Source organism: Sminthopsis crassicaudata, chromosome 1 (genome assembly GCF_048593235.1).
Source record: "Sminthopsis crassicaudata isolate SCR6 chromosome 1, ASM4859323v1, whole genome shotgun sequence".
Taxonomy (NCBI): Eukaryota; Metazoa; Chordata; class Mammalia; order Dasyuromorphia; family Dasyuridae; genus Sminthopsis; species Sminthopsis crassicaudata.
Genome location: NC_133617.1, coordinates 334,467,787 through 334,495,552, shown reverse-complemented (window position 1 = coordinate 334,495,552; position 27,766 = coordinate 334,467,787). Strand labels below are relative to the sequence as shown.

Here is a 27,766-nt window from a genome sequence, read left to right as displayed (position 1 = left end):
CTCCCTCAGCTCCTAGAATTGATCTGCCTCAATCCTTCTGGTTGCAACTCCCCTTTTCTGCTCATTAGAACTGAGATAATTAGGGCTCTGGAGATCTAACATTCCAGAACATATGACTACAGATATTCTATCTCAGATACCTAATTGGCATTATCTATAACTCTAAATTTCAGAATTCCTGGCTCTAGTTGGACACCTCCTAAATCCTCCCAATTTGTAAGAATTTATGGTCCTATCCTCAATCTGTCAGAACCAGATTGATGGTCCCTGCCTGAAGATCCCTACTCATCAGAGTTTGGACTCCACCTCCTCTGCCTTTGTGTGTGATGACTGCATTAGCACCCTGGATACATTAGAATCAGCCTGAGACCAAAACCAATCTATTGTCCATTGCTTCATGTGTAAGGGAATCCAATGATCCCACAAGTTTTTGAAGTCCTGCAGCAGTCTTTTTATATATTAGGGAATTCAATGATTCCTGCAGATTTTGAAGTCCTGCAACAGTTTTATCATTTCTCAGAAAATCCAATGATTCCTAGGGGTTTTCAAGTCCTACAACAATCTTATCATGTCTCAGAGAATCCAATGATTCCTGATGGTTTTCAAGTGCTACAACAATCTTATTATGTCTCAGAGAATCCATTGATTCCTGAGGGTTTTCAAGTCCTACAACAGTCTTATCATGTCTCAGAGAATCCAATGATTCCTGAGGGTTTTCAAGTCCTACAACAATCTTTTCATGTCTTAGAGAATCCAGTGATTCCTGAGGGTTTAAAAGTCTAACAGATCTTGATGTCCATGAGTCAAACACCATAACTGCCAGGCTCTGTCAGTGGTGGGCACAATCAGCAATGGAACCACCCCATGTTTCTTGGGTCTTCTCCTTCATTTCAAGGGTCTGCTTCATCTATTTCCAATGGACAAGGTAAATATGGCTCATTGGCATCCATTTGATTCCTTCTCCATCTGTGGAGATACAAGCAAACCCTCTCCCTCAAGCAGTTAACCTATCTTGTCCCTTCCATTCACCACTTTCTGGGTCTCTCCACATCACCTGGCAATTATCTAAAGATAGTAGAGCTGCTCACACTGGACACTGCCCTTCTAGTAGGTTATAAAACCTGTCTACCGGAGCCAGTGCATCTTTGTCAAAAATCAAGAATAGTATAAAGAGCTAGATTTAGAAGTTCTCTAGGGTTATCCAAGGCTCCCACTTTCTTTTGTTTTTGGAGGAGCATCTTAATGTCTCTGTTTTTTCTCTCTACTATTGCCTGTCCTTGTGGATTGAAAAATATGCCAGTAATGTGTAAAATCTTATACTGTGCACAAAAGTGTGCAAAATGTTTAGAAGTATATGCAAGTCCATTATCTGTTTTTATTGCTTGTGGCACACCCATCATTGCAAATGCTTGTATAAGGAATTCACTGACCACTCAGGTTGTCTCTTTTGTTCTGGTATTGCAAAAGTGAATCCTGAAAAAGTATCTACCATAACATGGATAAAAGCAGACAACTAAAAGATTTATAATGGGTCACATCCATTTGCCAAATTTCATTAGGTCTCAAACCACAAGGGTTCTTCCCTGGAGGGAGTGTAGGAGTTTGGAAAGGAATACAAGCTGTACAGGCTTTTACTATGCTCCTATCTTCCTCTTTTGTTATTCCAAATTGTAAATGTAAATCTTGAACAGCCTGATGATATTTAAAATGAGATTCTTGGGCTTCTTGAAATAAATTAGTATTGGCCAACATGGTTAGAAGGCTATCTGCCTTTGAATTGCCATCAAAAATAGGACCTGGAAGTTCACTATGAGAGTGGAAATACAAGATATAAATCTTACCTGGATGCTTTCTCACTTGCTCTTGAAGTTCCTTAAAGAGCTGATATATATTGACGACTACAAATTTTATTTGGGCTGTGGTAATTCTTTGTACCACACCTACTAAATAGTCTGAATCAGATACTATATTTATGTCTCCTGGATAATAAGTAAGAGCTAGAATGATTGCATACAATGTATTCTACTGAGTGGACTGAAAAAGAGTTCTGACTACTCTCTTTATAGTTAAGTCACAAGAATAAACAGCACAAATATTATGTTTGGATGCATCTATAAAGATAGTTGGTCCTTTAAGAGGAACTTTAGAAAGCTTTTCTTCAAGAATCCATCACCAATTATGTAATAGTCTGGTTATCTTTCATGGAGACCCATGTGTAAAATTTGGAGCCATGGCTAATAAAATTTGCCACTCTGGGATGGTTTCACAACATACATTAATTTCTGCATTAGTATAAAAGGTGTATATCTTGTCAGGTCTTATCCCAGATAATTGTACTGCTCATTTAATGGCCTTTAATAAAATTCTAGCCACAAGCACTGGGTAAGGAATAAGACTTTGTTCTGGTTGTGCTGGGAGGTTCACCCATTCTATCACATTGTCTCCTTGATGAAGGACTGCTGTGAATGCCTCTTGTGTAGCAAAAACTGATATTTCCAAGGGTTTTTGAGTGACTCTTTCAACCACATTGGATAAAGCCAGTTCAACTTCTCTCAAAGCCTCTTGAGCTTCTTTTGTAAGCTGGCATGGTGAGTTTAAAGTACTGTCTCCCCTTAATGTCATATAATGGTTGCAATTGATAGGTAGTCAAGCCTAACACTGGATGCATCCATTGGATATCTACTATCAATTTCTCAAAATCATTTAAGGTGTTTAGCTTCTCTGTTCTTAAGGAAAGTTTTTGTACAGTAAGCACCTTAGGGTATACATCATATCCTAAATATTGAAAAGGAGCATGCCTTTGAAATTTTTTGTAGTTCCTTAGTGTTTCCGTGGTCTTTTGTAGATATGCTTCTAACATTTGTTTCTTGGTTGCACATCCCAACATATCATCAATGTAATGTAATAACATTACTTTTGAAAATGCTTTTCTTACTGAAATAAGAGCAGCAGCAACATATATTTGACATGTAGTAGAGCTGTTTTTCATTCCTTGTGGCAAAACTGTCCATTCATATCTTTTATAAGGCTCGGTTAAGTTAACGCTGGGTACTGAAAAGGCAAAGCTTTTCATATCCTCCTTATCTAGAGGGGTAGAATGGAAAAATCCTTAATGTCTATAGCCCAAAGAGGCCATTCTCTAGGCAATTGAGTAGGAGATGGAAGTCCAGGCTGAAGAGTTCCCATAGTTTCCATCTGTTCATTTAACTTTCTTAAATCAGTCAACAACCTCTATTTTCCAGATTTCTTTCTTACAACAAATACTGGGGAATTGCAAGTACTTAGAGAAGGTTGTAAATGCCCTTGGTCAAGTTGCTCTTGTACTATATCTAATAAGGCCTGAATTTTATCACTATCTAAGGGCCACTGTTCTATCCACACTGGTGTATCAGTTTTCCATTGGATAGGATCAGGTGAAAGTGTTGGCAGGCCTTCAACAGCAGCCTTGCCTTAAAAAACTGAAGTACTCATTTTTAATCCTAATTGTTGTAAAATGTCTCTTCCCCATAGATTGATGGGGATTTTTTCAACTATAAAAGGAGTAAAAACTCCTCTTTCACCTTCAAATATCATCTCAAAGCGGAGACACTAACTTTAGCTGCTATTGATCCTCCTAAGCCAGATATGTAGGTGTCTGTCTTAATCTTTGGCCAGTGACTGGGCCAGTTGGCACCTCTAATGACTGTATGATCTGCCCCTGTGTCTACCAACCCTTCTAATGGTATGCCATTTATATATAGATAGCAAGCATAGGTCGATCATCTGTCACAGTTACTGTCCAGTTATTTCTGGATTTTGTTGCTTGGAGTCAGAATCTGGGCGACTATCACCAGATTCTTTATTAGGAGTCTGTATCAGTAAACCTGATGCTATTACTTCTCCTGGTTGATAAGTCACACATTGTCTACCTGTATTAGTGACTAGGATATTATCTACACATTCCCCAGTTTCCCACATCAGTATATAGATGGACACTTTTTTGTAAGTACACTCAGGTGAAATGATCAAGCCTACTGTGCCTGGAGGCAAGGGATCCATAGGCTGGAGAGGAACAGATTTCACCTCTCCACGGGGTTTCTTAGTTGTCCCAGCTGTGTACAACTCTATTCAGAAAACCACAACAAGTTTTGTCCAAGCATGTCCTTGCTATAGATTTCTAGTTCCTAGGGGTTAAGACTCTATAAGCCAAATTCTGTAATAACATTGTGACATAAGCTGATGTAGCCACATAAAGAGTGCAAGCCTTTTTCAGGTCTTTGAGGATTTCTATATCAAAAGGAGTGTATCTTCTACTTTCTTAACCTGAAGAGTTAAACTTTTGAATCACAGTTAACATACTGATTTTCAAATCACCTAAATCCTGCCCTTCTTCTGTGGCTTAAAGCCTTTTGCAATCTAGTCATGGGAAGGGGTGATTGCTTGGGGGGGGGGGCAGAGAAGGAGGAGATGCTGGTGGTATCACTGCCCATCCCATTAGTTCTCCTTCCTTCATCCTGGAAGGTGAAGTTGATGGGGGTGTGTCAAGAACCAGTTCTGGTTTAGGTGGGGTTGAAGCTGCCTGGTCAGAGAAAGGATCATCACACCCTTCACCATGCTCTTCATCCTCACTTAACTCCACATGTTCTCTAGTGATATTGCTATGAATCTGTTCATTGTCTTCCTCTTTTTCCTCATACTTCCTCATCTGGCTGTTCTTAAAAATTTTTCTCTTTTCTATAACTTGCAGGATTCTTTAAGGCCAATTGTATTATGTTGTATATATAGAATGTTTCTTTGGAAATTGAATGAGGACCTTTATCATTGTACTATTCACATAGTTGCTCTCCTACCAGCTTCCAATTGTCTAGCCCTATTTCTTCTTCCTTTAAGAACCAAGGGGACGTGCGTCGTAATGTACTCAAGAGTCTAGGGATCTGCAACCAAGTTATAATTAAACCTTGGCCCTTGATCATCTTAAGCATGCTTTCTATAGTGTCTCTTTGCGGGGGGGGGGAGTTGGGGGAGAATCTTTTCCTAATATCTGCCCCATTTCAGCTAGAAAAGGTTACTAGTTTAGCCTTTAACAAAGTAAGTTCCCTGTTTGTCTATTACAATGCTCACCCTATTTCCTGGTCATCGAGGACTTCTTCAGTGAAATTAGGGTCATTGGTCCCACACCAGGAACCAAATGTGACAACTGTGTTAGCACCCTGAATACCCTAGAATCAGCCAGAGTCAGGATAAGCAAAAGTCTTTATTCTTGGTCTTTAGTAGTAGAAATCAAGGGGATGGGTGGGTAGGATCTCCACGACCTCACCTCTTGGTCTCCTGCCCAGAAGTGACCCTGGCTAGTCTCCCTGCACCTCCTAGACCCTCCCACAATTCTCTGTATACACCAAATGATGGGACAGCACAGGATAGTGGAAAGGGCCATTTTCCAACATATTCTTTAGAGTATTGTCCAATTGGTAATTAGCCTCAAGTACTTCAGTGTCTGACCTCAGTACATTGACTCAAGAGTTTCTGTCCTTTACATTTGTGTATCTACCTGAGCTTAGAGCCATATATATTTCATGGGAAACTCACATTCCCTCCTTGATGCTTTGAGACATCAGCCTGGGGGCAACATGCACCTAGCAAAATCTCTCCCTCTCAAATAAAATATTAAAAACTCTGTAATCTCTATCTTGCCTCAGTTTCTCCACCATTACAGACCCAGCAGTGTTTCTATTGGGCCTGTATCCCAAAGACATCATAAAGGAGGGAAAGGGACCTACATGTTAAAAACTGTTTATGGCAGCCCTTTTTGTAGTGGCAAGAAATTGACAACGAGTGCTTATCATGCGGAAAATGGCTGGGTAAATTATGGTATATGAATGTTATGGAATATTATTGTTGTTAGAAATAACCAGCAGGATGATTTCAGAGAGGCCTTGAGAGACTTACATGAACTGATGCTAAGTGAAATGAGCAGAATGAAGAAATTGTACACAGCAACAGCAATATTATACAATGATCAATTCTGATGGAAGGGCTCTCTTCAACAATGAGATTATTCAGGCCAATTCCAGTGGTCTTGTGATGGGGAGAGCCATCTGTACCCAGAAAGAGAACTGTGGGAACTGAATGTGGATCACAACATAGTATTTTCATCTTTTTATTGTTATTTTCTTGCATTTTGGTTTTTTTCTCATTTTTTTCCTTTTTGATCTGATTTTTCTTATGCAGCATGATATTTGTGGAAATATGTATAGAAGAATTGCATATGTGTAATATATATATTGGATCACTTGCTGTCTGAGAAGGGAGTAGGAGAAGAAAATAGAAAAATTTTGGAGCACAAGGTTTTGCAAGGGTGAATGTTGAAAATTATCCATATATATGTTTTAAAATAAAAAAGCTTTAATAATAATATTTTTTAAAAGATTATTGTTCTTTTTCTTTTTTTTTTTTTTCCCCTGAGGCTGGGGTTAAGTGACTTGCCCAGGGTCACACAGCAGATTATTGTTCTTGAATTCAAAAGACTTCAATTCAAGAGGCAAAGATTTTATTATTGTGCTATTGACTATTAGGCTAAGTTTCAAAAGGGAGTTAACCATTAACAAGGGGAAATTCAAGCTAAATTCCCTAGCAGAACCCACCATTAACAAGGGGGAAGACACCATTAGGTATTCTAAATCCTGATGAACTTGCCGTACAGGGAATGGGGGATCCTAATGAACCCATAATGCCATAAGGCAGGCTTAATTCCTTAACAAGGAGATTAGAGAGTGATTAAGGTACTACCTTGTTTCCCCGATAATAAGACACTGTCTTATTATTTTTGTTTTGGACAGAAAAACACCGGAGAGCTTATTTTCAGGGGAGGGCTTATTTTAATGAACATTGACAGCAATTTTAATAAACAGGTAAATGTGAACCAAAAAAATGTACCTTTATTCAATAATGATCATGTCATCTTCTTCAACAACTTCGTCATAAGTGTCCATACCCTGAATTCCGTCCTGGATGTCTTGCACCTCTATTTCCTTCAGAAGAAGTGGACTCAATCTGTCATGTCCAGCAATATCACTGCTGCAGCTCTGATTGGATGCAGCTCGGAGCGCTGTGAGCGCTTACGGATTGGGGGGGGGGGGGGAAACGGAGAGGGTACCGTAATGTAGCGTGTAGCACAGGGGATCACCTTCACTACAGGAGCAATCTCAATAGGGCTTATTTTCGGGGGAGGGCTTATTTTAGAGGAATCTTACACAGTAAGGGGAGGGCTTATTTTCGGGATAGGTCTTATTATTGGGGAAACACGGTAATAGGTTCTTTTATACAGGAAAAATAACTTCAAAGATTGACATAATAACTTGGCATTTTGATTGGATACAGTAACTGTAAGGATTGGATACAGTAACTGCTAGTCTCAAGATGTAACTTGGTCTCCCAGTTGCATACTGTTATTCAGATTCTCCTTTCAATATCCCTCCCTATGGAGCTATAGCTACCAGGGACCAAGAACTCCATCAACTTCATCTTCCTTGAGCTAGAAATTCCTACAAAAAGAAGGAAGGAAATAAGCACTTATTAAACACCTAAAATGTTACAGGCACTGTGCTAAGTACTTTATAAATATTATTTCATTTGATCCTGACAACAATCCCACGAGGTAAGCACTACTACTATGCCCATTTTACAATTGGGGAGACTGAGACAGAAGTTAAGTAAATTGCCAGATAGTAGGTATCTGAGGCTGGTTATTGCTGAGTTTTAAGCCCAGCATTCCATCTATTGTGTCACCAATGAATCATTACAGAAAGACTTTTATAAATGTCTTAGATAGCTGAAAGAATCAAGCTGGGGTAGAGGTCAGCATATAATGTTAGCTGGAGTCAAAATGGATATGATTTTCCCGAGAATCATTGGTTTATTATTTGTCTGCCAGGTTTGGACATAGTTTGGGTCCATATTTGACAGTTTCCATAAATGTTTAAAACAATTATAGCACTAAAATATGTATATATCCTCTCCAAGTATCTACTTTAGAGAACAATACTTAGGTCAATTCAATGCAATAGGCATTTATTAAGTACTTATTATGCTTTAAGCATTATATTCAGTAATATACAGATAACCACTTGTCCTTAAGACACTTATATTCTCCAAGGGGAGATAACATGGTTCCTTCAAATCCTATCTAGGATTCTGTGATCCTAATCATCATCTGGGACATAATGAGAATTTTGTGATTATGGCAAGCAACAAAAAAAATTACCAAAACAAATGGCACTAATGACCTTCAAATCATCTTTGTAATTCATGTTTGGGAATAGTATAAGAATTAAGTAAAACTAATTGAGTTGATAGGAAGGGGACTACTAATGAATACATGTGTTAAAAGTTTTTGCACACTCTAAACTCCAGTATCCAGGACAAAATTGTCCCACGCTAGTTATGGCTCCAAGCATAAAACAGAATAGAAAGTTCAGGGGGATGCACCCAGAAGGTTTAACATCATTGAAAATTGAAGAAAATTAGAGAATCTAAAAAGTGATGATGAGGAAGCAGTTCATATTCCAGGCACAGGAAATTGTCTGAAAAGAAGGAGGCATGGCAAATTTAAAGAACTGTGTGTGTGTGTGTGTGTGTGTGTGTGTGTGTGTGTGTGTGCTGAATAGTGAGCTAGCCTAGGAGTAGGGAAAAGCTGGGTTCAATTCCTACTTTTGATACATACTGACTGTATGACCCTTACAGGTAAGTAACTTTCTCAAGGCTCTGTAATCTGTATAGATTGAAAAATATTTTCATCATTAATACCTGGCAGCAATTAAATTACAGGTTTGTGTGTGTGTGTGTGTGTGTGTGTGTGTGTGTATATATACACACATATATACATATATACATATATATGTATATATATATAAATATATATATATTATATATACTATATATATTATCATATACTTATGTTATGTGATATATATCATATATAATGTTATATATTATATCATATTACATATACTATATATAGGTACACCTATTTTCTTTAAGGTTTCATTTTATTATAGAACCATATGTATTTCTGTGAACATACTGGATAATAACTACTTTCTTAACTTTGTTTTTGAACAAGAAGATAATGAATGAGATGAGGTGAGATCTTTCAAGACAGTTGGCATCCAGGGGCTTCTCCTTGCTCCCTGACGTAGAGTGGACCCGAAGTGGAGAAACTCAGAGAAAAGCAACGGAAACTCCGCGGTGAAAATCCCAACCGGTTGGTGGAGGACAGATCAGTCAAGAAATTTGCTGCGCAGCAACCCAGTGGAGGTAAGCATCCTGTGAAGCCCCTTGAGTCTAGTTATAGGTTCTGGAGGGGGCTGTAGACGGTAGACAGGAAGAGAGCTAGGCCTTCCTGGGTGACTGAGTTAACTGGTGACAGTTAGCGTGTTTGGGCGTTTAGGAGTCTGTTAAACTCCTTCCAAATTCAATGGGTGTGGCCTAGTCCCAGCCAGCCCTCGCGGAGAGAAGTGAGAAAAATATCAGAAGATACCGGTAGATATGCCCTTGGGAGATAAATTAAGTAATTGGAACAAACTGCCAAAATATGAGGAAAAATAAAAAGCAAGAAAAAGCGGATAAGGTATTGTTGTTTTGTTGCAGACTGGTGGTACCAAAAGGATTAAATGGTACCTGAAAGGAAGGACCTGAAAGGATTTAATTCCATTAGCCCTTCCAGGGGCCTTCGGGTGGGGAGGAGAACTAGGTCTTTTGAAGCAGGGGTCGTTTCAGCTGACCAGAAATAGCTGTTAGTAAATCCCATTTGGGATCAGAAACCCTGTACACGGGGAAATATGTGGGATTGAGCCAGTGAAGATGGTGGCTTCCTTCCTCTTCCTCCCACGTGTCCTGACTGCAGCAGGGCCACATGGGCCGGGGGAAAGAAACCTTTAAGTTTTATGAAATTTGGGTCAGTTACGTGCAAACATTGAAGTGTAAAGTTTAAAAATATATACATATATATTTACTTAAAGGCGGGACGGGAAAGATTGATTTGTAAAAGTAATTAATAGTTTAAATGGAGCTATGATATATTGGGTCGGGAAGCATGGTGGTGTGGGGGAAGGGTGACCACGTGGAGAGGTCCCTCCCATTAAGTATAGTGGGGTTTTTTGTTTTTAATAACTGCACCTCCTTGCTGATTTAGATATTAATTATTTCTACTGTTTAAAGGAAAAGCCTACATTTATATGGTGTTGATAACTGAATGTTTTATTTTTATTTTTCAAGTCTATAACTGTTCTAAGGAGTTGGAACTGAAGTTTTCTGAAAACAAGTTATTCAATATTTATTTACATGCGTGATAGTCTCCTTGTTTAAAGATTATTTTAATCTGATCTGATAATTTGATAGGGTTATTTGCAAAAATTTTAATCCTGCTTCCTTTTTGTCCCCTGGAGAACAGAACTATTGCTGTATAAAACTGTATGACTATTGCTATTTTGGGAAATTTACTAGTCTGTTGTGTATAATATGATAATTTCTGTAAACAGGGGGGGGAAGGGAAACTGAGATTTCAACTGGTCAGAAAATTGGGAAAAACTGATGTCTTATTTCAGTTCAGGCCTAATTGGAAACTACTTACTCTTTGCTTACCTCATCATTTTGGTTCCCTGATGAAGGACCTCGAAAAATAGACATAATTTGGGTACTGAATGGAACTCTGGAAAAGGTAAAAGATTTTTTTTCTTTTTTGCAGCGGACATCCAGGCTGCTTCTGGCCTGGATCGTTGTTAGAGCTCTATGCTCGGCACAATTCTTTTAAGAATTGCTGCGATTGACAAAAGGTCTCCTTTTGTCTCGCTCTCTTGTCTCTACAGATAAGGGAGAGGCTGCAAAAAGTTGAAAAAGCTCTTTACCTGTCCACTAGCTAGACACACCTGATTTTAGCAGATGCTGGGTTTGGAGAAGGCTGCAGAGACAAAAGGCCTTTACAGGGGACTCTAGCTGAAAATTTGCTAGACTATGATTGGCTAGCTTATGTTTTAACTTTGAATTATTGTCCTGACTCAGTCCTGTCTCAATTTCCTTGCCTCTTAGTTCTGCAAACCTCCCCCCCTGCTGCCTCTTTATCAGAATACTTGATAAGACCTTATGTTTCAGAATAGCAGAATGTCTCTCCCATTACAAGTTAATGGGAATCTATTATCAAAACTTCTTGAATTCTCTTGTGTGGAATTAGACATTCTGTATATGATTGTATTTGCATTGGATGTTTTTAAAAACAAACTGATTTGTATGAATAATGGTCACTTATGAAAGATCTACTTGGATATAAACTCATTGGGACAAATTCCTTATTGTTATCAACACAAGGTTATGATAAATATTTGTTTAGAATTTATGTATGGTTCTTCTAGGATGGTAAATGGGAAAAGAAATGGGTTTGTTAGAACTTCCACTGTTACCAAGGGCAGTCTACCTGCCCATTGGTCTGCTCAAACTTGTGAATTGCTGTGAATTGTATGCTTTAAATCAAGCGTTAAAATTATTGTGTGACCAAGATGGGAATATATATACTGATTCTAAATATGCCTGGGGTGTGGTGCATGTATTTGGGAGGATTTGGGAGGAAAGAGGATATGTAAACAGTAAAGGTAAAGAACTGGTTCATCATACACTAGTCAGAGAGATACTAGAAAATATTCTGACTCCTAGGAATATAGCAGTAATACATGTAAAGAGACATCAGATGGGAAATTCTTTTGAGGTAAGGGGAAATAGATTAGCAGACCGGGAGGCCAAGGGAGCCGGAGATCAGGAAATCTCTCATATAATGGCTTTGATACCTGTACTTCCCCCTAGTCTACCCTCTCCTAGTTTTACTCAGGAGGAAAAAGAGAAAGCTTCAACTCTCGGAGCAGTTGAGAACTCGGAAGGATGATGACTCTTACCTGACGGCAGAGAGGTACTGACCAAAGCAAGTATGAGGCAAGTCCTTCAGCAACTGCACCAGGGCAGTCATTGGGATGTCCAAAACCTGTGTGATGCTATACTGACAAGGTATGTTTCCCCCGGCCTATATACTATGGCTCGACAACTGGTGGACGGTTGTCTTGTTTGTCGAAGGACTAACAGGGCTGCCCAACGCCAGCTTCCAAAAGGGGGACGACCTCCTGGAATCAGACTATTCCAAAGCATCCAGGTGGACTTTACTGAGCTGCCACCAGTGGGTCGCCTTAAGTTCTTGCTGGTCATAGTGGACCATCTGACCTCATGGGTGGAGGCATTCCCGTCAGGCCGAGCAACTGCCTCGACAGTAAGTAAGGTCTTATTAGAACAAATTATTCCTAGGTACGGAATGGTGGAGAGGATAGACTCGGGTCAGGGAACACATTTTTCTGCCCAGGTATTGCAGAATCTGATTAGGGCCTTAGAAATCACTTGGGATCTCCATACCCCTTGGCATCCTCCCTCTTCTGGGAATGTAGAAAGGATGAACCAAGAAATAAAAGCAGTTGACTAAGTTTTCTTTAGAGACCCAACTACCTTGGACGAAATGCCTTCCTCTCGCTCTGGTTAGAATCAGGACCAAGCCACGTAGAGATATTGGGCTTTCACCTTATGAATTATTGTATGGTCATGCTTTCCAGGCTTATCCTAAGGGAGACTGGGACCCTATTTTAGAAACTAAGGATTTGTTTGTTAAGAGATATGTTAAATCATTGCTGGAACATTTGCAAGGACTTCAACAAAAAGGGCTAATAGCTCAGACTTCTAGGTTTCCCTGTTCATAGAATTCAGGTTGGTGATTGGGTGCTGATCCGTTCCTGGAAGGACGAGAAGCTGACTCCATGCTGGGACGGACCCTACCAAGTGATACTGACTTCAGATACTGCGATTCATACCCAGGAACGAGGCTGGACACACCACACCAGGACAAAAGGACCTGTGGCGCCACCTTTATCAGAGTGGACAGTTGAAGACAGGGGAGACCTCCAATTACATAAGAGGAGGGGACCTCCACTGAATGGGAACACTGATTCTGAATTCAGTGCATTGTAACTGTATGACTTCTCTTTTCTTACTTTGGGTCTCTTTGCCTGTTTGTGATTTGATATATTTTCCTTTGGGAAGTTCACCTTAACTTCACGGTGTTATAATAGTTGAACATTATAAGGCTCTCCCTAAGCTTTGGGTTTATCTATTTCCTTATGACCTTCTAGAGATGAGAACCAATTTCTCCTGCTCATGCAGAATATAGGGAGGACATTTAACTTATCGAATTGTTGGATCTGTGGTGGATCCCAACAATTGAACCAATGGCCATGGGTACCTGTCCCCTTAAGCCCAGCCTGGATCCTTAGCAACAGATCCCAAACTCATAATGGGACCGGTTTCCGGAATTGAGAAGAGAAACATCAGTGGTCATTGACAGAAGATAGGAAAGGGAACAACCTGCTCTAAAGGGTCATTATTGGATCTGTGGTTTAACTGCCTATACTCATCTGCCTCTTAATTGGACAGGGAATTGTTATATTGGACTAATAAAGCCAAAAGTTTTCTTTCTTCCCGAACAGGCAAACCAATATTTAGGGATTCAGTTGTATGATAATTTGGGAAGGGAGAAACGGAGTTTAGATACCTCCATCACTTGGACTGGAGATGCAAATGGTTGGGGTGAGGCCTGGCCTCCAGAAAGAATAGTCAAAGAGTATGGGCCAGCGACCTGGGCTCAAGATGGAAGTTGGGGATATAGAACTCCAATATACATGTTGAACAGGATAATTAGGCTTCAGGCAGTTGTAGAGATTATCACCAATCAGACAGCTGAGGCACTACATCTTTTGGCTGATGAAGCTACTCAAACCAGAGAGGCTATTTTACAACATAGACTTGTGCTGGATTACTTGTTGGCTGAGGAAGGGAGAGTTTGTGCTAAACTAAATTTATCCACATGTTGTATAAAGATTGGTAACAATGGTAATCTAGTGAAGGAAATCACTAAGAACATTAGGAAACTTGCTCATGTTCCTGTACAGACTTGGACCTCACTGTTCAATACTTCTAGATGGTCCTGGTTTGGGAAGCTGGTGGAAGCAGCTCCTTTGGTTTGGCCTTATAGCTCTTAGTGGTGTTATATTATTCCCTATCTACATCCCTTGTTTGATCAGATTAATAACCAGAATTGTCCAAAACTCATCATCTGGAATGATCAGGTTGGAAGAGAAAGCTGAAGGGTCTGTTAAATAGATGCTGTTAAAAGGGTAAGGGTGGAGCCGGTGGCCCAAGGCCAACAGAAACCAGAAGGAAGTGAGGAATTCATAGGGAATGTGAAATTATGTTACAAAAATTTGAAGAGATCTCAGTGTACAAAATAAGAGGAGGGACTGAATGAGATGAGGTGAGATCTTTCAAGACAGTTGTGAAAATCGAGTGGGGCTTCATCTACTTCAGAGTTCGAGTAGGCCTGAAGGACTCTGAAGGGCATTGCCTTCCCCTCCTATGACATCTCCCTATTTCATCCAAATATGGGCAACTATCCACTATCACCATTACTATTCAATATAGTACTAGAAACTCTAGCCTTGGCAATAAGAGCCGAGAAAGAGATCCAAGGAATTAGAGTAGGAAATGAAGAAATCAAATTGTCACTTTTCGCAGATGACATGATGGTATACTTAGAGAACCCCAAAGACTCTGCTAAAAAGCTATTAGAAATAATTCAGAATTTTAGCAAAGTCGCAGGATACAAAATAAATCCACATAAATCCTCAGGATTTTTATACATTACCAACACAATCCAACAGCAAGAGATACAAAGAGAAATTCCATTCAAAATAACAGTCGACAGTATCAAATATTTGGGAATATATCTACCAAAGGAGAGTCAGGAATTATATGAGCAAAATTACAAAACACTTGCCACAAAAATAAAGTCAGATTTAAATCATTGGAAAGACATTCAATGTTCTTGGATAGGCCGAGCGAATATAATAAAGATGACAATACTCCCCAAACTAATCTATTTATTTAGTGCTATACCAATCAGACTCCCAAGAAACTATCTTAATGACCTAGAAAAAATAACAACAAAATTCATATGGAAGAATAAAAGGTCGAGAATTGCAAGGGAACTAATGAAAAAAAAGTCAGAGGAAGGTGGTCTAAGTGTACCTGATTTAAAGCTATATTATAAAGCAACAGTCACCAAAACCATTTGGTATTGGCTAAGAAATAGACTAGTTGATCAGTGGCATAGGTTAGGTTCACAGGACAAGATAGTGAATAAAAATAGCAATCTAATCTTTGACAAACCCAAAGATCCCAAATTTTGGGATAAGAATTCATTATTTGACAAAAACTGCTGGGAAAACTGGAAATTAGTATGGCAGAAACTAGGCATGGACCCACATTTAACACCACATACTAAGATTAGATCAAAATGGGTCCAAGATTTAGGCATAAAGAACGAAATCATAAATAAATTGGAGGAACATGGGATGGTTTACCTCTCAGACTTGTGGAGGAGGAAGGAGTTTGTGTCCAAGGGAGAACTAGAGACCATTATTGATCACAAAATAGAACATTTTGATTACACCAAATTAAAAAGTTTCTGCACAAACAAAACTAATGCAAACAAGATTAGAAGGGAAGTAACAAATTGGGAAAAAATTTTTACAGTTAAAGGTTCTGATAAAGGCCTCATCTCCAAAATATACAGAGAATTGACTTTAATTTATAAGAAATCAAGCCATTCTCCAATTGATAAATGGTCAAAGGATATGAACAGACAATTTTCAGATGATGAAATTAAAACTATTTCCACTCATATGAAAGAGTGTTCCAAATCACTATTGATCAGAGAAATGCAAATTAAGACAACTCTGAGGTATCATTACACACCTGTCAGATTGGCTAAGATGACAGGAACAAATAACGATGAATGTTGGAGGGGCTGTGGGAAAACTGGGACACTGATGCATTGTTGGTGGAGTTGTGAAAGAATCCAACCATTCTGGAGAGCAATCTGGAATTATGCCCAAAAAGTTATCAAAATGTGCATACCCTTTGACCCAGCCATACTACTACTGGGCTTATACCCCAAGGAACTACTAGAGAAGGGAAAGGGTCCTGTATGTGCCAAAATGTTTGTGGCAGCCCTTTTCATAGTGGCTAGAAGCTGGAAGATGAATGGATGTCCATCAATTGGAGAATGGTTGGGTAAACTATGGTATATGAATGTTATGGAATATTATTGTTCTATAAGAAATGACCAACAGGAGAAATACAGAGAGGCTTGGAGAGACTTACATCAACTGATGCTGAGTGAAACGAGCAGAACCAGAAGATCATTATACACTTCAACAATGATACTGTACGAGGATGTATGCTGATGGAAGTGGATTTCTTCAACATAGAGAAGAACTAATCCAATTCCAATTGATTAATGATGGACAGAACCAGCTACATCCAGAAAAGGAACACTGGGAAATGAATGTAAACTGTTATTTTTACCTTCTGAATCCAATTCTTCCTGTGCAACAAAAAAATTCGGTTCTACACACATATATTGTATCTAAATTATACTGTAATATATTTAACATATATAAGACTGCTTGCCATCTGGGGGAGGGGGTTGGGGGAGGAAGGGAAAAAATCTGAATAGAAGTAAGTGCAAGGGATAATGTGGTAAAAAATTACCCATGCATATGTACTGTTAAAAAATGTTATAATTATAAAATAAAATAAAAAATTAAAAAAAAAAAAAAAAAAAAAAAAAAAAAACAAATATGGGCAACTATGTACTTATTGGTCAAGTTCAATTTCATGGGTAGATCTCGCGTTTAGAATGTAAGACTCTCAGCCAATGAGGATGAGGGTCAGTGGTGGGAGGGGGCGTTTTGCGTTAGGGATTAAAGGTGCTGTCCTGCCCACAGGAGGCGCTTCCTCTCTTCGATAGTCTACTCGAAGAGTGGGACGCCCTTCTCGCGAGAATGTACAATAAACTTTGCTTTTCTCTAGAGCTCTCTCCAGCTTTTTTTATTAAATGGTGACCCTTCACCATTTCCGTACCACACAATAACATGATTGAGGATTATTACCTCCAAAGGAAAATTCTGTCATTCAGTGATAAGTAAGTAAAAGTACTAAGAAATAAGTACTATATTCCATTTTTAAAATTTTATTTCCAATCCATCTTTTTTTTACTTTGTAGTTTTAAATAAAAGTAACAAAGCTAAGATCTTTCTTGTGTTTTTGCTTCTGACATTGAATATCTCTATCAAGCATAGGCAAGTGCTGGGTTCAAAACCTGATCCCAGTGCTTGTCTTCCTTTGCATCAGCATAGTACTTGGCTTACATTAAGCAATTGAAATATACTTGTTGACTGGCTGGCTATCTGAGTGAACATTATTAGAACTTTGACTAACTCTTTTTCCAACCCCTACTCTTGGGAAGTTACCATTTTGGTGCCTAACTGGATGCAATCTGGTTTTAGTCCTACTGTAACTCAGGACCTGAATTCAAACAATCTACCAGGTTCAGCCTTCTCAGGAGCCCAGCTTATATGTCAATGCTACTACTTTTGACTATCTAAAATTTTCAAAGATCTTTTCAATCCCCAATGCAAACTCTAGTTGGGCAGTTCAAGCTAAATCATTCACTTGGATTAAACATTCAGTCAGTGTTGGAACTATTATCACAGGTATTAAACTTCATTCCTAATCTTTGTTTCTAAGCAAAAACCATCCCTGCCACCCACGATTCAGTCATTCATTACCTTGAACTTGGAATCAATGTTGGAGAAAATTACCAGGAAATAGGAACCTTTCTTGCTAAAGACCTTGTCAGGAAATTTATGGTGTTTTGCCATAGTCACAGATTCTAAAAGTTAAATTTAACCATCAAAAATATTTTTAAAATTTTATTTAACTTACAGTTAGTACAGCATTTTCACACATATGATTTCACTAGATACTTACTCTGTGAGTTGATCATAACAGGTATTTTCCTGATTGTAAGGATGAAGAAGTCAAAATAAGTAACTTATAAGTCAAGGGTCATGAAGCTAGTTAAAGGAGAAATGGACCTTGAAATCAGTTTTGTTCAATTTATTTATTTGATTTAGTTGGGGTTTTCCCTTCCACTATATGGCATGCTCAAAGTTGCCAGATCTGACTATGTCAGGTGACATAGTCAGGTGATCTTGTGAAAGCTTGGTAAAGCAATGTGTGATTTCTCACTATGAGGCTTCTATTGTGATTGAGTTCCCTTATTGGCTAAAGAATTGGTGACTCAGTGTATATAGAAAACGTATTGGTCATCTCACTCTCCTTTTTCTCCTTTTTCATTGCAAATGGAATTATGTTAGCCTGTTTACCTGGATCCTGAGAAGTGGCCCATTTCCTTAGTCAGCATAATGGTAACACCCACATGTCCCACTTAGTGCAATGAGACTCAACTTTGCTGGTTGTGCCTAATCCCCTGGCTTCCTTTTTCTTTGTTGTGTTTCTTTTCCTGAATAGGTAACCAACCAGCATTTTCAAAAGGGCCATATCTAGGCTTGGAGGAAGCCTCGTGATTTTGAGAGATGTAGAGATCTGACCTATAATATCTACTGGAGTGGCAAGGGAAACTCCTGCATCAGGTAGGACAGCCAATGACAGGATAATTAGGCCAAACCTGACCATTTCCCCCAATAGACATGTAATAAAAATGTTTTGGACAATGCAATGATACGATAACTTGATACTTCCCTTAGTTCATATAGTATTTAAAAGTTTGAGAGACATAATTTCTAGATAGTCATTTATTAATAATGCTATCACTTTAATTAAAAGGAGAGTGTATTCAAATGTCAAAGGTTCTCATGATGAGTTCTAGAGGATGGCAATCAACTCTGATGAGTTAACCAGTAATGAGAGAGAATGAAGTTTACAATGAGGGACTGGATCTATCCTGATGAACTTTTTTTTTCCTCTGAGGCAATTGGGGTTAAGTGACTTGCCCAGGGTTACACAGTCAGGAAGTGTTAAGTATTTGAGATCATATTTGAACTCAGATCCTCCTGACTTCAGAGCTAGTGCTCCATCCACTGTGCCACCTAGCTGTCCCTCTATTGAGCTTTAATTATATCATTTCTATCTAAGTTACCTTACCCATGGAACAGAAGACTAGGCAGAAGACTAGGCTAGGCAGATGGGTGGAATAAGAATGAGGAGAATGTTAATCCTATCCTCCATCAGCTCTGTCCTTCAGAGAGGAAGGAAACAAAGAAACAGGACAGGGAAAAAAAGCCTGGGTCTCCTCAATTTCAATAATTAGCTGTTAATATGAGAGATTAATAATAATTTCTCTTCCTCAACAAGTCAGTTAAAGCCAATAAGCATTAAACACCTGTTATATATTAGGTACTATTATAAGTGCTAGGGTTACCAAGAGAACAATTTTTTTTAAAGTTTGTTCTCACTGGGAAGTGAATGTAAATTGTTAGCACTACTGTCTGTCTGCCCAGGTTACTTGTACCTTCGGAATCTAATGCTTATTGTGCAACAAGAAAATGGTATTTACACACATGTATTGTATCTAGGTTATATTGTAACACGTGAAATGTATGGGATTGCCTGTCATGGGGGGGAGGCAGTAGAGGGAGGGGGGGGATAATTTGTTAAAATGAATACAAGGGATAATATTATAAAAAAAATAAAAATTAAAAAAAATTAAAAAAAATAAAAATAAAAAGTTTTGTTCTCAAAGACAACATTCTACTGGAAGAATGTAACTTGTAAATGTATAAGATGAACTAAAAGTGATAGGCAAGATTATTTGTATTGAAGGAAATAGTTTCAAGTAAATAAAAGTTAATTTTTTTCAAATAAAATAGTTTTCAAAATAATTAGAAAAAAGAGGGAGATTCTAAGGAAGTATTATTTGATATATACATTTTCTAGTTTTAAAGACATATAAATAATAGAATTTTTATTGTTCAGGGATCTTCAGTTATGTCTGATTCTTTGTGACCATATTTGGGGTTTTCTTGACAAAGACGCTGAAGTGATTTATCATTTCCTTCTCCCACTCATTTTATAGATGAGGAAACTGAGGCAGAGTTAAGTGACTTGCTCAAGGTCACATAATTAATAAGTGTCTAAAGCCAGAATTGAACTAAGAAAAATTAATTTTCTTGATTCCAGGTCTAGTATTCTATTCACTGGGCTATCTAACTGCTCCTAATAATAAGATAAGGATACTATTATCATCTTGAGGAAACTATTCTATCATGAATTTAATCAATATTAAATCTATCATGGGAAGGGAACATGCCTTTATTAAATACCTCCTATGTTCCAGACACTATACTTACAGTTTTAAAAACATTATCTCATTTAATTCTTATAGCAATTCTGAGAAGTAAATGATATCTCCATTTTTACAGATAAAAAAACTGAGACAGATAGAGATTAAGTGACATGCCTAGGGTTAAGTAGTTAGTAAGTATCTTAGGCAGAATTTAAACTTGGGTCATCCTGATGTCAATGGTAAATAGAGAAGTTGAGAAAAGGGGAGGATTTGGGTGGGAAAGATAGTGAGTTCTGTTTTGGATATGTTGAGTTTGAGATTACTATGGTATGTCCAGTTTCATATATGCATTATAGGAACTCAGTAGAGAGAGACTATGAGTGAGAGATAGATAGATAGATAGATAGATAGATAGATAGATAGATAGATAGATAGATAGATAGATAAATGATGGATGGATAATGGATAGATAGATAATTATCTGTCTAGAGCTGATAATTTAACCCTAGAAGCTAATAAACAGAGAGATAGCACAAAGAGAAAAGAGAAGTCCTAAAACAGAGTTATATGGGATACCTACTGCTATTGGGCATGACATAAATAAAGTTACAGCAAAAGAGCTTGAGGAGTAGTCAAACTGGCAAGAGTAGAACCAGGAGAGATTAATGTCATAAACCAGGAGATGACAATATATAAAGAGGTGGTTAATATTAAAAGCTTCAGAGAGATCAAGAAAATGTGAAGTCTGAAAAAAAGGCCATAAAATTTAGCAATTAATTCATCATTAGTAAAGCGAATTTGTTTTGTAGAACTGGATTTATTTGTTACAAAGATTTTGTTTCTCTTTCTCTTTTTTCCAAATGGGAGGGGAGTTAGGAGTAAGAAATGGGCTAGCACTAGGAGTGCCTCTCCTCCCTCCAAAAAAAAAAAAAAAAAAATCAACAAATCCTAAGAAATACAAAAGAGAATCACTGAAAGTTTTTAATGCATAGAAGAGAACAGAAGGAAGGCCAAGAAGGATCACAGACAAGCAGTTCTAAAAGTTATATGTTTAATTTATTATACACTTAAAAAAGAAAAAACAAGCTATACATATATATATATATATATATATATATATATATATATATACATATTGCATTCACAATACAATCCTCTTTTTCTGTTATACTGTCTTCATAGAAGTATGCATTTTAATTGGTGCTCATTGACATTAGAATAAGAAAAAAATGAAAAGAGTTTATTGGAACCTTAGAGAAAGCAGTTTCAGTTCAGTGATGAAGTTGGAAGCCAGATTGTAGTGGGTTTATATGCAAAAGAGAAGAGAGGAAGTGGAAGCACTGAATATAAACAACTTTTTCAAGGAATTTAGCTGAGAAGGGTAGGAAAGTGAAGGACAGAGAGACATATAGAATGATGATTGCCATCTGGGAAGGTAGCATTAAGTGACTTTTTAAAAAAGAAAACAAGGATATATTTGTAGATAGCGGGAAAGGATCAAGTAGAGAAGGATACCTTTAATACTAGAGAAATAATGAGGATGATTTTGTGGGCAATTTATTGGGGAATATGGAAGGGATAGGATGATGGGTACACATAGAGGGGTTGGCTTTGTAAAGGAGAAGGGCTACTTCATTATCAAAAACTGGAGTGAAGGAGGTGATGGTGCAACATGATGTCAGAAGAATGTGAAATGAAGGGGAGGAGAGAAGAGGGAACTCTTGAGAATGGTCCCAATTTTTCCAATGGAATGCTAGGTAAAGTCCTTAGTTGAGAGGATGGGAGGAGGGAGACTGGAGGAGAGCTAAAGTGGTGAATGGGATGAAAAATCAATTTGAGAGGAGTAGGAGATTTGCCTTGCTATAGTGCAGCCCAATTGAGATTAAAGAATATAAATTTATGAAGAAATCACTTAGCACAGTTTTGTGACTTCTTCCAGCTCCCAGCAAGATGTGAATAAGAGTGAAGGAAGAAGTCATTAAAGATGATGGGGTAGAGAAGAAAACTAAGTGAGGGATGAAGTCATTAAGGAAAGTGGCAAAATGACCTAAAAGTCAATAGATGGCAGCCCTTTGAATGGACTGAGCATGGTAGAGGTATTTGGTATAGTCCTCTAACGAGGAGAAATTATCAAGTAATGGTGGTAGTCTTGAAGTGGCAATGGAAGTAAGTATTTGCTGAATCTTTCTGAATCTTTGGGAGTTAAGGCTGTAGAAAGATCAACTTCTACTAGATTTGGTTACAAGAGAGATTTTTTAAATTTATTTTTTAATTTTATAATTATAAAATTTTTGACAGTATATATGCATGAGTAATTTTTTTTATAACATTATCCCTTGTATTCATTTTTCCAAATGTTCCCCTCCCTCCCTCTACTCCCTCCCCTAAATGACAGGCAATCCCATACATGTGTTACAGTATAACCTAGATACAATATATCTGTGTAAATCCAATTTTCTTGTTGCACATTAAGTATTGGATTCCGAAGGTATGAGTAACCTGGGTAGATAGACAGTAGTGCTAACAATTTACATTCACTTCCCAGTGTTCCTTCTCTGGGTGTAGCTGTCTCTGTCCATCATTGATCAACTGGAAGTGAGTTGGATCTTCTTTATGTTGAAGATATCCACTTCCATCAGAATACATCTTCATACAGCATGCTTACAAGAGATATAATGTCAACAAGAGAACTCCAGGTTATAATTAAGAACAGGATAAGAGAAAAATTTATGCAAAAAGTGGAGAATATAAAAAAGTCTTGCCTATCATAGAATAGGAGTGAAGGGTTAAACTAGTGACCACTGAAAAAGACTAACCATTGCTTTGTAAATGAAAGAATATATTGCTTCAATAAACCTAATGGATGATGGATGTTGCCTCATGACTTTGGTCATGAAACTCAAGTAGGAATATCATGATCTATATGCTCAATCACAAATGGGGAAAGACAAATTTTGTTTTTCCTTCTTTCCTTGGAATTATATCACTGGGAAAGCTAGAGCGGTTTCTTTGAAATAATGCTTAAGGAAATTTCTGTGTCACTTTCTGGGCTATTATGGAAAAGAACCAGTTAGAAATCATTTTAAGAGACTTTAGTAGATGTTAAATATTCATCTAAACTAAATTAATTCTGTCTCCATAAAACAGTGACTGGGGACCCATCTGTTTGTTCTCTCTTTTTTCTTGAGACAATAGAAGATAAATTATGCTTAAAGATGGGCACAATATCCTCTCCTGCAGTTACTGTGTATGAAAAGAAAACTCAAAAAATGGCCCCAGATATTATAAATATTATTAGTCACAAAAGATTATTAATAATAATAGTAATAAAAATAGTAATAGTGGGAGTTTCCATTTATATAGTACCTACTATGTTCCAGACACTGTGCTAAGCACTTTTACAAACATTATCTCATTGGTCCTCAAAATAATCCTGGAAGGTAGTTGCAATTATTATCCCCATTGTACAGTTGAGGAAATTGAGACAGAGGTTGAATAATTTGTTTATGGTCACAAGGCTAATCAAGTATCTAAGTATCTATTTGAACTCAGGTCTTCCTAAATACAGACTTGGCACTGTCTACTACCCTACCTATTTTGCAAATGGTAATTGCTTAATCAATTGTCTCTAAAATGAAAAGCGATTGGATTAGATGTACTCTATGATTGCTTCCAGATCTAAAGACAAATATGTACAGTGCAAAATGATTTACTACCTTTAAAACATGATATAATTATAATTTATTATTATGATGTCTGGGCAAATGTCAGAGAAAATATTTTGCTATGAGAGTAACACTCTGATTTAGAGAAGAATTAAAAAATATTGATCATGCAGTCAGAATGACGGTAGGGAAAACATTGCTGCAATGTCTGAATCTCCACCTACCTTGCCTGTCACTTTGCACATTCTCTAATCATAGTAAGAGGGAAGTGGACCAATAATGTATTATTTTTTACTTTATCTTTTTATTGGTTTCTTTTCTTTTTCTAAATTTTTTGAGCTGTGTTTTCTTTCACAACATAACTATTATGGGAATGTGTTTTTTACATGACTGTACATGTATAACTGACACCAAATTGCTTACTGTTTTAGAGAGGGGTAAAGAAATGGAGGGAGGGAACTCAAAACTTAAAAAAAAAACTTGTTAAAAATGTTTTTTATATTTAATTGATAGAAAATAAACTATTTAAAAAATAAAGAAAAATAGATGTAAAATTCGCAAATAAAATAAAAAAAAAAAGTTAGCTTATTTTCCCATTAAGTTTTCAGTGTCTGACATTCAGTATGTATGATTTAACCTCTATAAAGGGGAAAAATGCCTTAGACACCTAGAATTTTGAAAAGAGGGAAGAGGATATTAAATTACAGTTTGGACATAAAGAAGATCCAACTCACTTCCAGTTGATCAATGATGGACAGAAATAACTACACCCAGAGAAGGAACACTGGGAAGTGAATGTAAATTGTTAGCACTACTGTCTATCTACCCAGGTTACTTATACCTTCAGAAGCTAATAATTAATGTGCAACAAGAAAATGGTATTTACACACATATATTGTATCTAGGTTATATTGTAACACATGTAAAATGTATGGGATTGCCTGTCATCCGGGGGAGGGAGTGGAGGGAGTGGGGGGATAATTTGGAAAAATGAATACAAGGGATAATATTATAAAAAAATTACTCATATATACTGTGGAAAAAATTCTAAATAAAAAAAATTACAGTTTGGAGAATAACAATATATAATGGGCAATCACTCAATGAGTCTCATCATTATAAGCAAGCTCAGAATGTTTGACTGCTGTAACACTCACATGACTTTTCAAAAATGCTTAGGCATTCTGTAACTGGTTCTGTTCTGCTAAGTTTTTGATGAAGAAGGGCCTTTTTTGACTGATTGAACTAAAGGATAGAAATAGGCATTTATTAAGTACATTGAATATGCCAGGCACTATGTTAAACACTTTGCAAATGTTTCATTTGACCCTCACCACAAATCTGTGATGTAAATACTATTATTATTTTCCTTTAGAGAAGAGACCTAAAAATAGCTTTGATTTCTTCATTTGAAGACTGCCTGTTTTGACCACTGGAGAATGGTTTATAGTCTCATAAATTTGACTCATTTCCCTATATATTTGAGAAATGAGACTTCTGTTAGAGACACTTGCTGTAAAGATTGTTTTCCAACTTTGTTTTCCTTCAAATCTTGATTACATTGGTTTTGTTTGTGGAAAAGCTTTTTAATTTAATATAATTAAAATGATCTATTTTATGTTTCATAATGCTCTGTTTCTCATTTGTTCACAAACTTGTAACTCATTTAACTTCTTCTTTAAGAATTTGATGCTAGAACCAGGAGATCATTATACATGGCAATAACAAAACTATACCATGATCAATTCTGATGGATGTGGCTCTCTTCAACAATGAATTGATTCAGACCAGTTCCAATTATTCAGTAATGAAGAGAGAGCCATTTATACCCAGGGAAAGGGCTGTGGGAACTGAGTGTGGACCACAACATAGCATTTTCACTTTTCCTGGTGTTGTTTGCTTGCAGTTTTTTATTTTCCTTCTCAGATTTTTTTATTTTTTCTTTCTAGATCCGATTTTTCTTGTGCCGCAAGATAACTGTATGGATATGAATACATATATTGGATTTAACGTATATTTTAACATGATTTTAACATGTATTATAATACCTGCCAACTAAGGGAGGGGGGTGGGGGAAAGGAGGGGAAAATTTGGAACACAAGGTTTTGCAAGGGTCAGTATTGAAAAATCACCCATGCATATGTTTTGTAAATAAAAAGCTATAATTAAAAAAAAAATAGTTTGATGTTATACCCTTTGATCCATCGGTGTTTTTACTGGGCTTATATCCCAAAGAGATTTTATAGGAGGGAAAGGGATCCACATGTGCAAAAATGTTTGTGGCAGCCCTTTTTGTAGTGGCAAGAAACTGTTAACTGATTGGGTGCCCATTAATTCAGAATGGCTGAATAAGTTATGGTATAGGAATGTTATGGAATATAATTGTTCTATAAAAAATGGCCAACCAGATGATTTCAAAGAGGCCTGTAGAGACTTAGATAAACTCATGCTAAGTGAAACGAGCAGAACTAGGAGATCATTGTGCATGGCAACAACAATATTATATGATGGTCAGTTCTGATGGACATGACTCTTTCCAACAATGAGATGATTGAGGCCATTTTCAATGATCTTGTGATGAAGAGAACCATCTGCACCCAGAGAGAGGACTGTGGGAATATGGATCACAACATAATATTCTCTCTCTTTGTTGTTTGTTCACTTGCATTTTGTTTTCTGACTAATTTTCTTTCCTTTTTGCAAGATAATTGTGTAAATATGTTTACATATATTGAATTTAGCATGTATAACATACTGGATTGCTTGTCATCTAGGGGAGGGAGTGGGGGGGAAGAAGGGGAAAATTTGGAACACAAGGCTATGCAAGGGTCAATGTTGAAAAAATCCATGAATATATTTTGAAAATAAAAAGCTTTAATTTAAAAAAAAAGAGTTTGATGCTATATTGTTCGATACATATATATTTAGTATTGCTATTACTTCATTGTCTATGGTACCTTTTAGCAAGACGTAGTTTCCTTTCTTACCTCTTTTAATTAGATCTAATTTTGCTTTTGCTTTGTCTGAGATCAAGATTTCTACCCCTGATTTTTTTTTTTACATCAGCTGAAGCATAATAGACTCTGCTCCAGCCTCTTACATTAACTCTCCATAAGTCTCTCTACCTCAAGGGTGTTTCTTGTAAACAACATATTGTAGGATTCTGGGTTTTGATTTACCCTGCTATCCACTTCAACTTTATGGAAAAGTTAATCCCATCCATGAACTTTCAGAGTTATAATTATTATCTGTGTATTTCCCTTCATCCTATATTTCCTCCTGTTTGTCCTCCTTCTCTTTTCACACTTTTTCTCCTCAACAGTATTTTGCTTTAGTCTTACACCTTGCTGATCTGCTCTTCCTTCTGTGGGTTCTCCTTCCTTATCTTTTACTTAATCTCCTTCCCTGTTGGATAGGATAGATTTCTATATTTAACTATATTATTCTCTCTTTGAGCCAATACTGATGAGAGTAAGGTTTGAGCAATGCTCCTCGCTCACTCTCCCATCTTTCTTCCACTATAATAGATTTTTGCACTTCTTCATGTGAAATAATTTACCTCATCCTACCTCCCCCTTCTTTCTGTATCTAATGTTCCCCTTTTTTGTCCCTTATTTTTAAATGTTATTCCCTCAAATTCACCTTATACTTCTACCCTCTGTCTATGTATATTCCTTTAGCTGTATTATCTGATATAGTTTTTAAGAATAACAAGTATCATCTTCACATGTAGGGATGTAAATAGTTCAACTGAATTGAATCTCTTATGTTTTCTTTTCCCTTTGTATCTGCTTATGCTTCTCTTGGGTTTTAATACTGGAGATCAAGTGTTTTTTTT

The 27,766-nt window shown here is 37.1% G+C and overlaps 1 long non-coding RNA gene across 1 annotated transcript; it reads left to right on the top strand.

The window, feature by feature from the left end:
* The first annotated feature begins 805 nt into the window (after positions 1-805).
* LOC141554191 (uncharacterized) lies at positions 806-25,954 on the top strand. The gene is made up of 3 exons (XR_012485796.1): positions 806-925; positions 18,490-18,611; positions 25,878-25,954. It is a non-coding gene; the product is annotated as an uncharacterized LOC141554191 (long non-coding RNA).
* Positions 25,955-27,766: the final 1,812 nt, after the last annotated feature.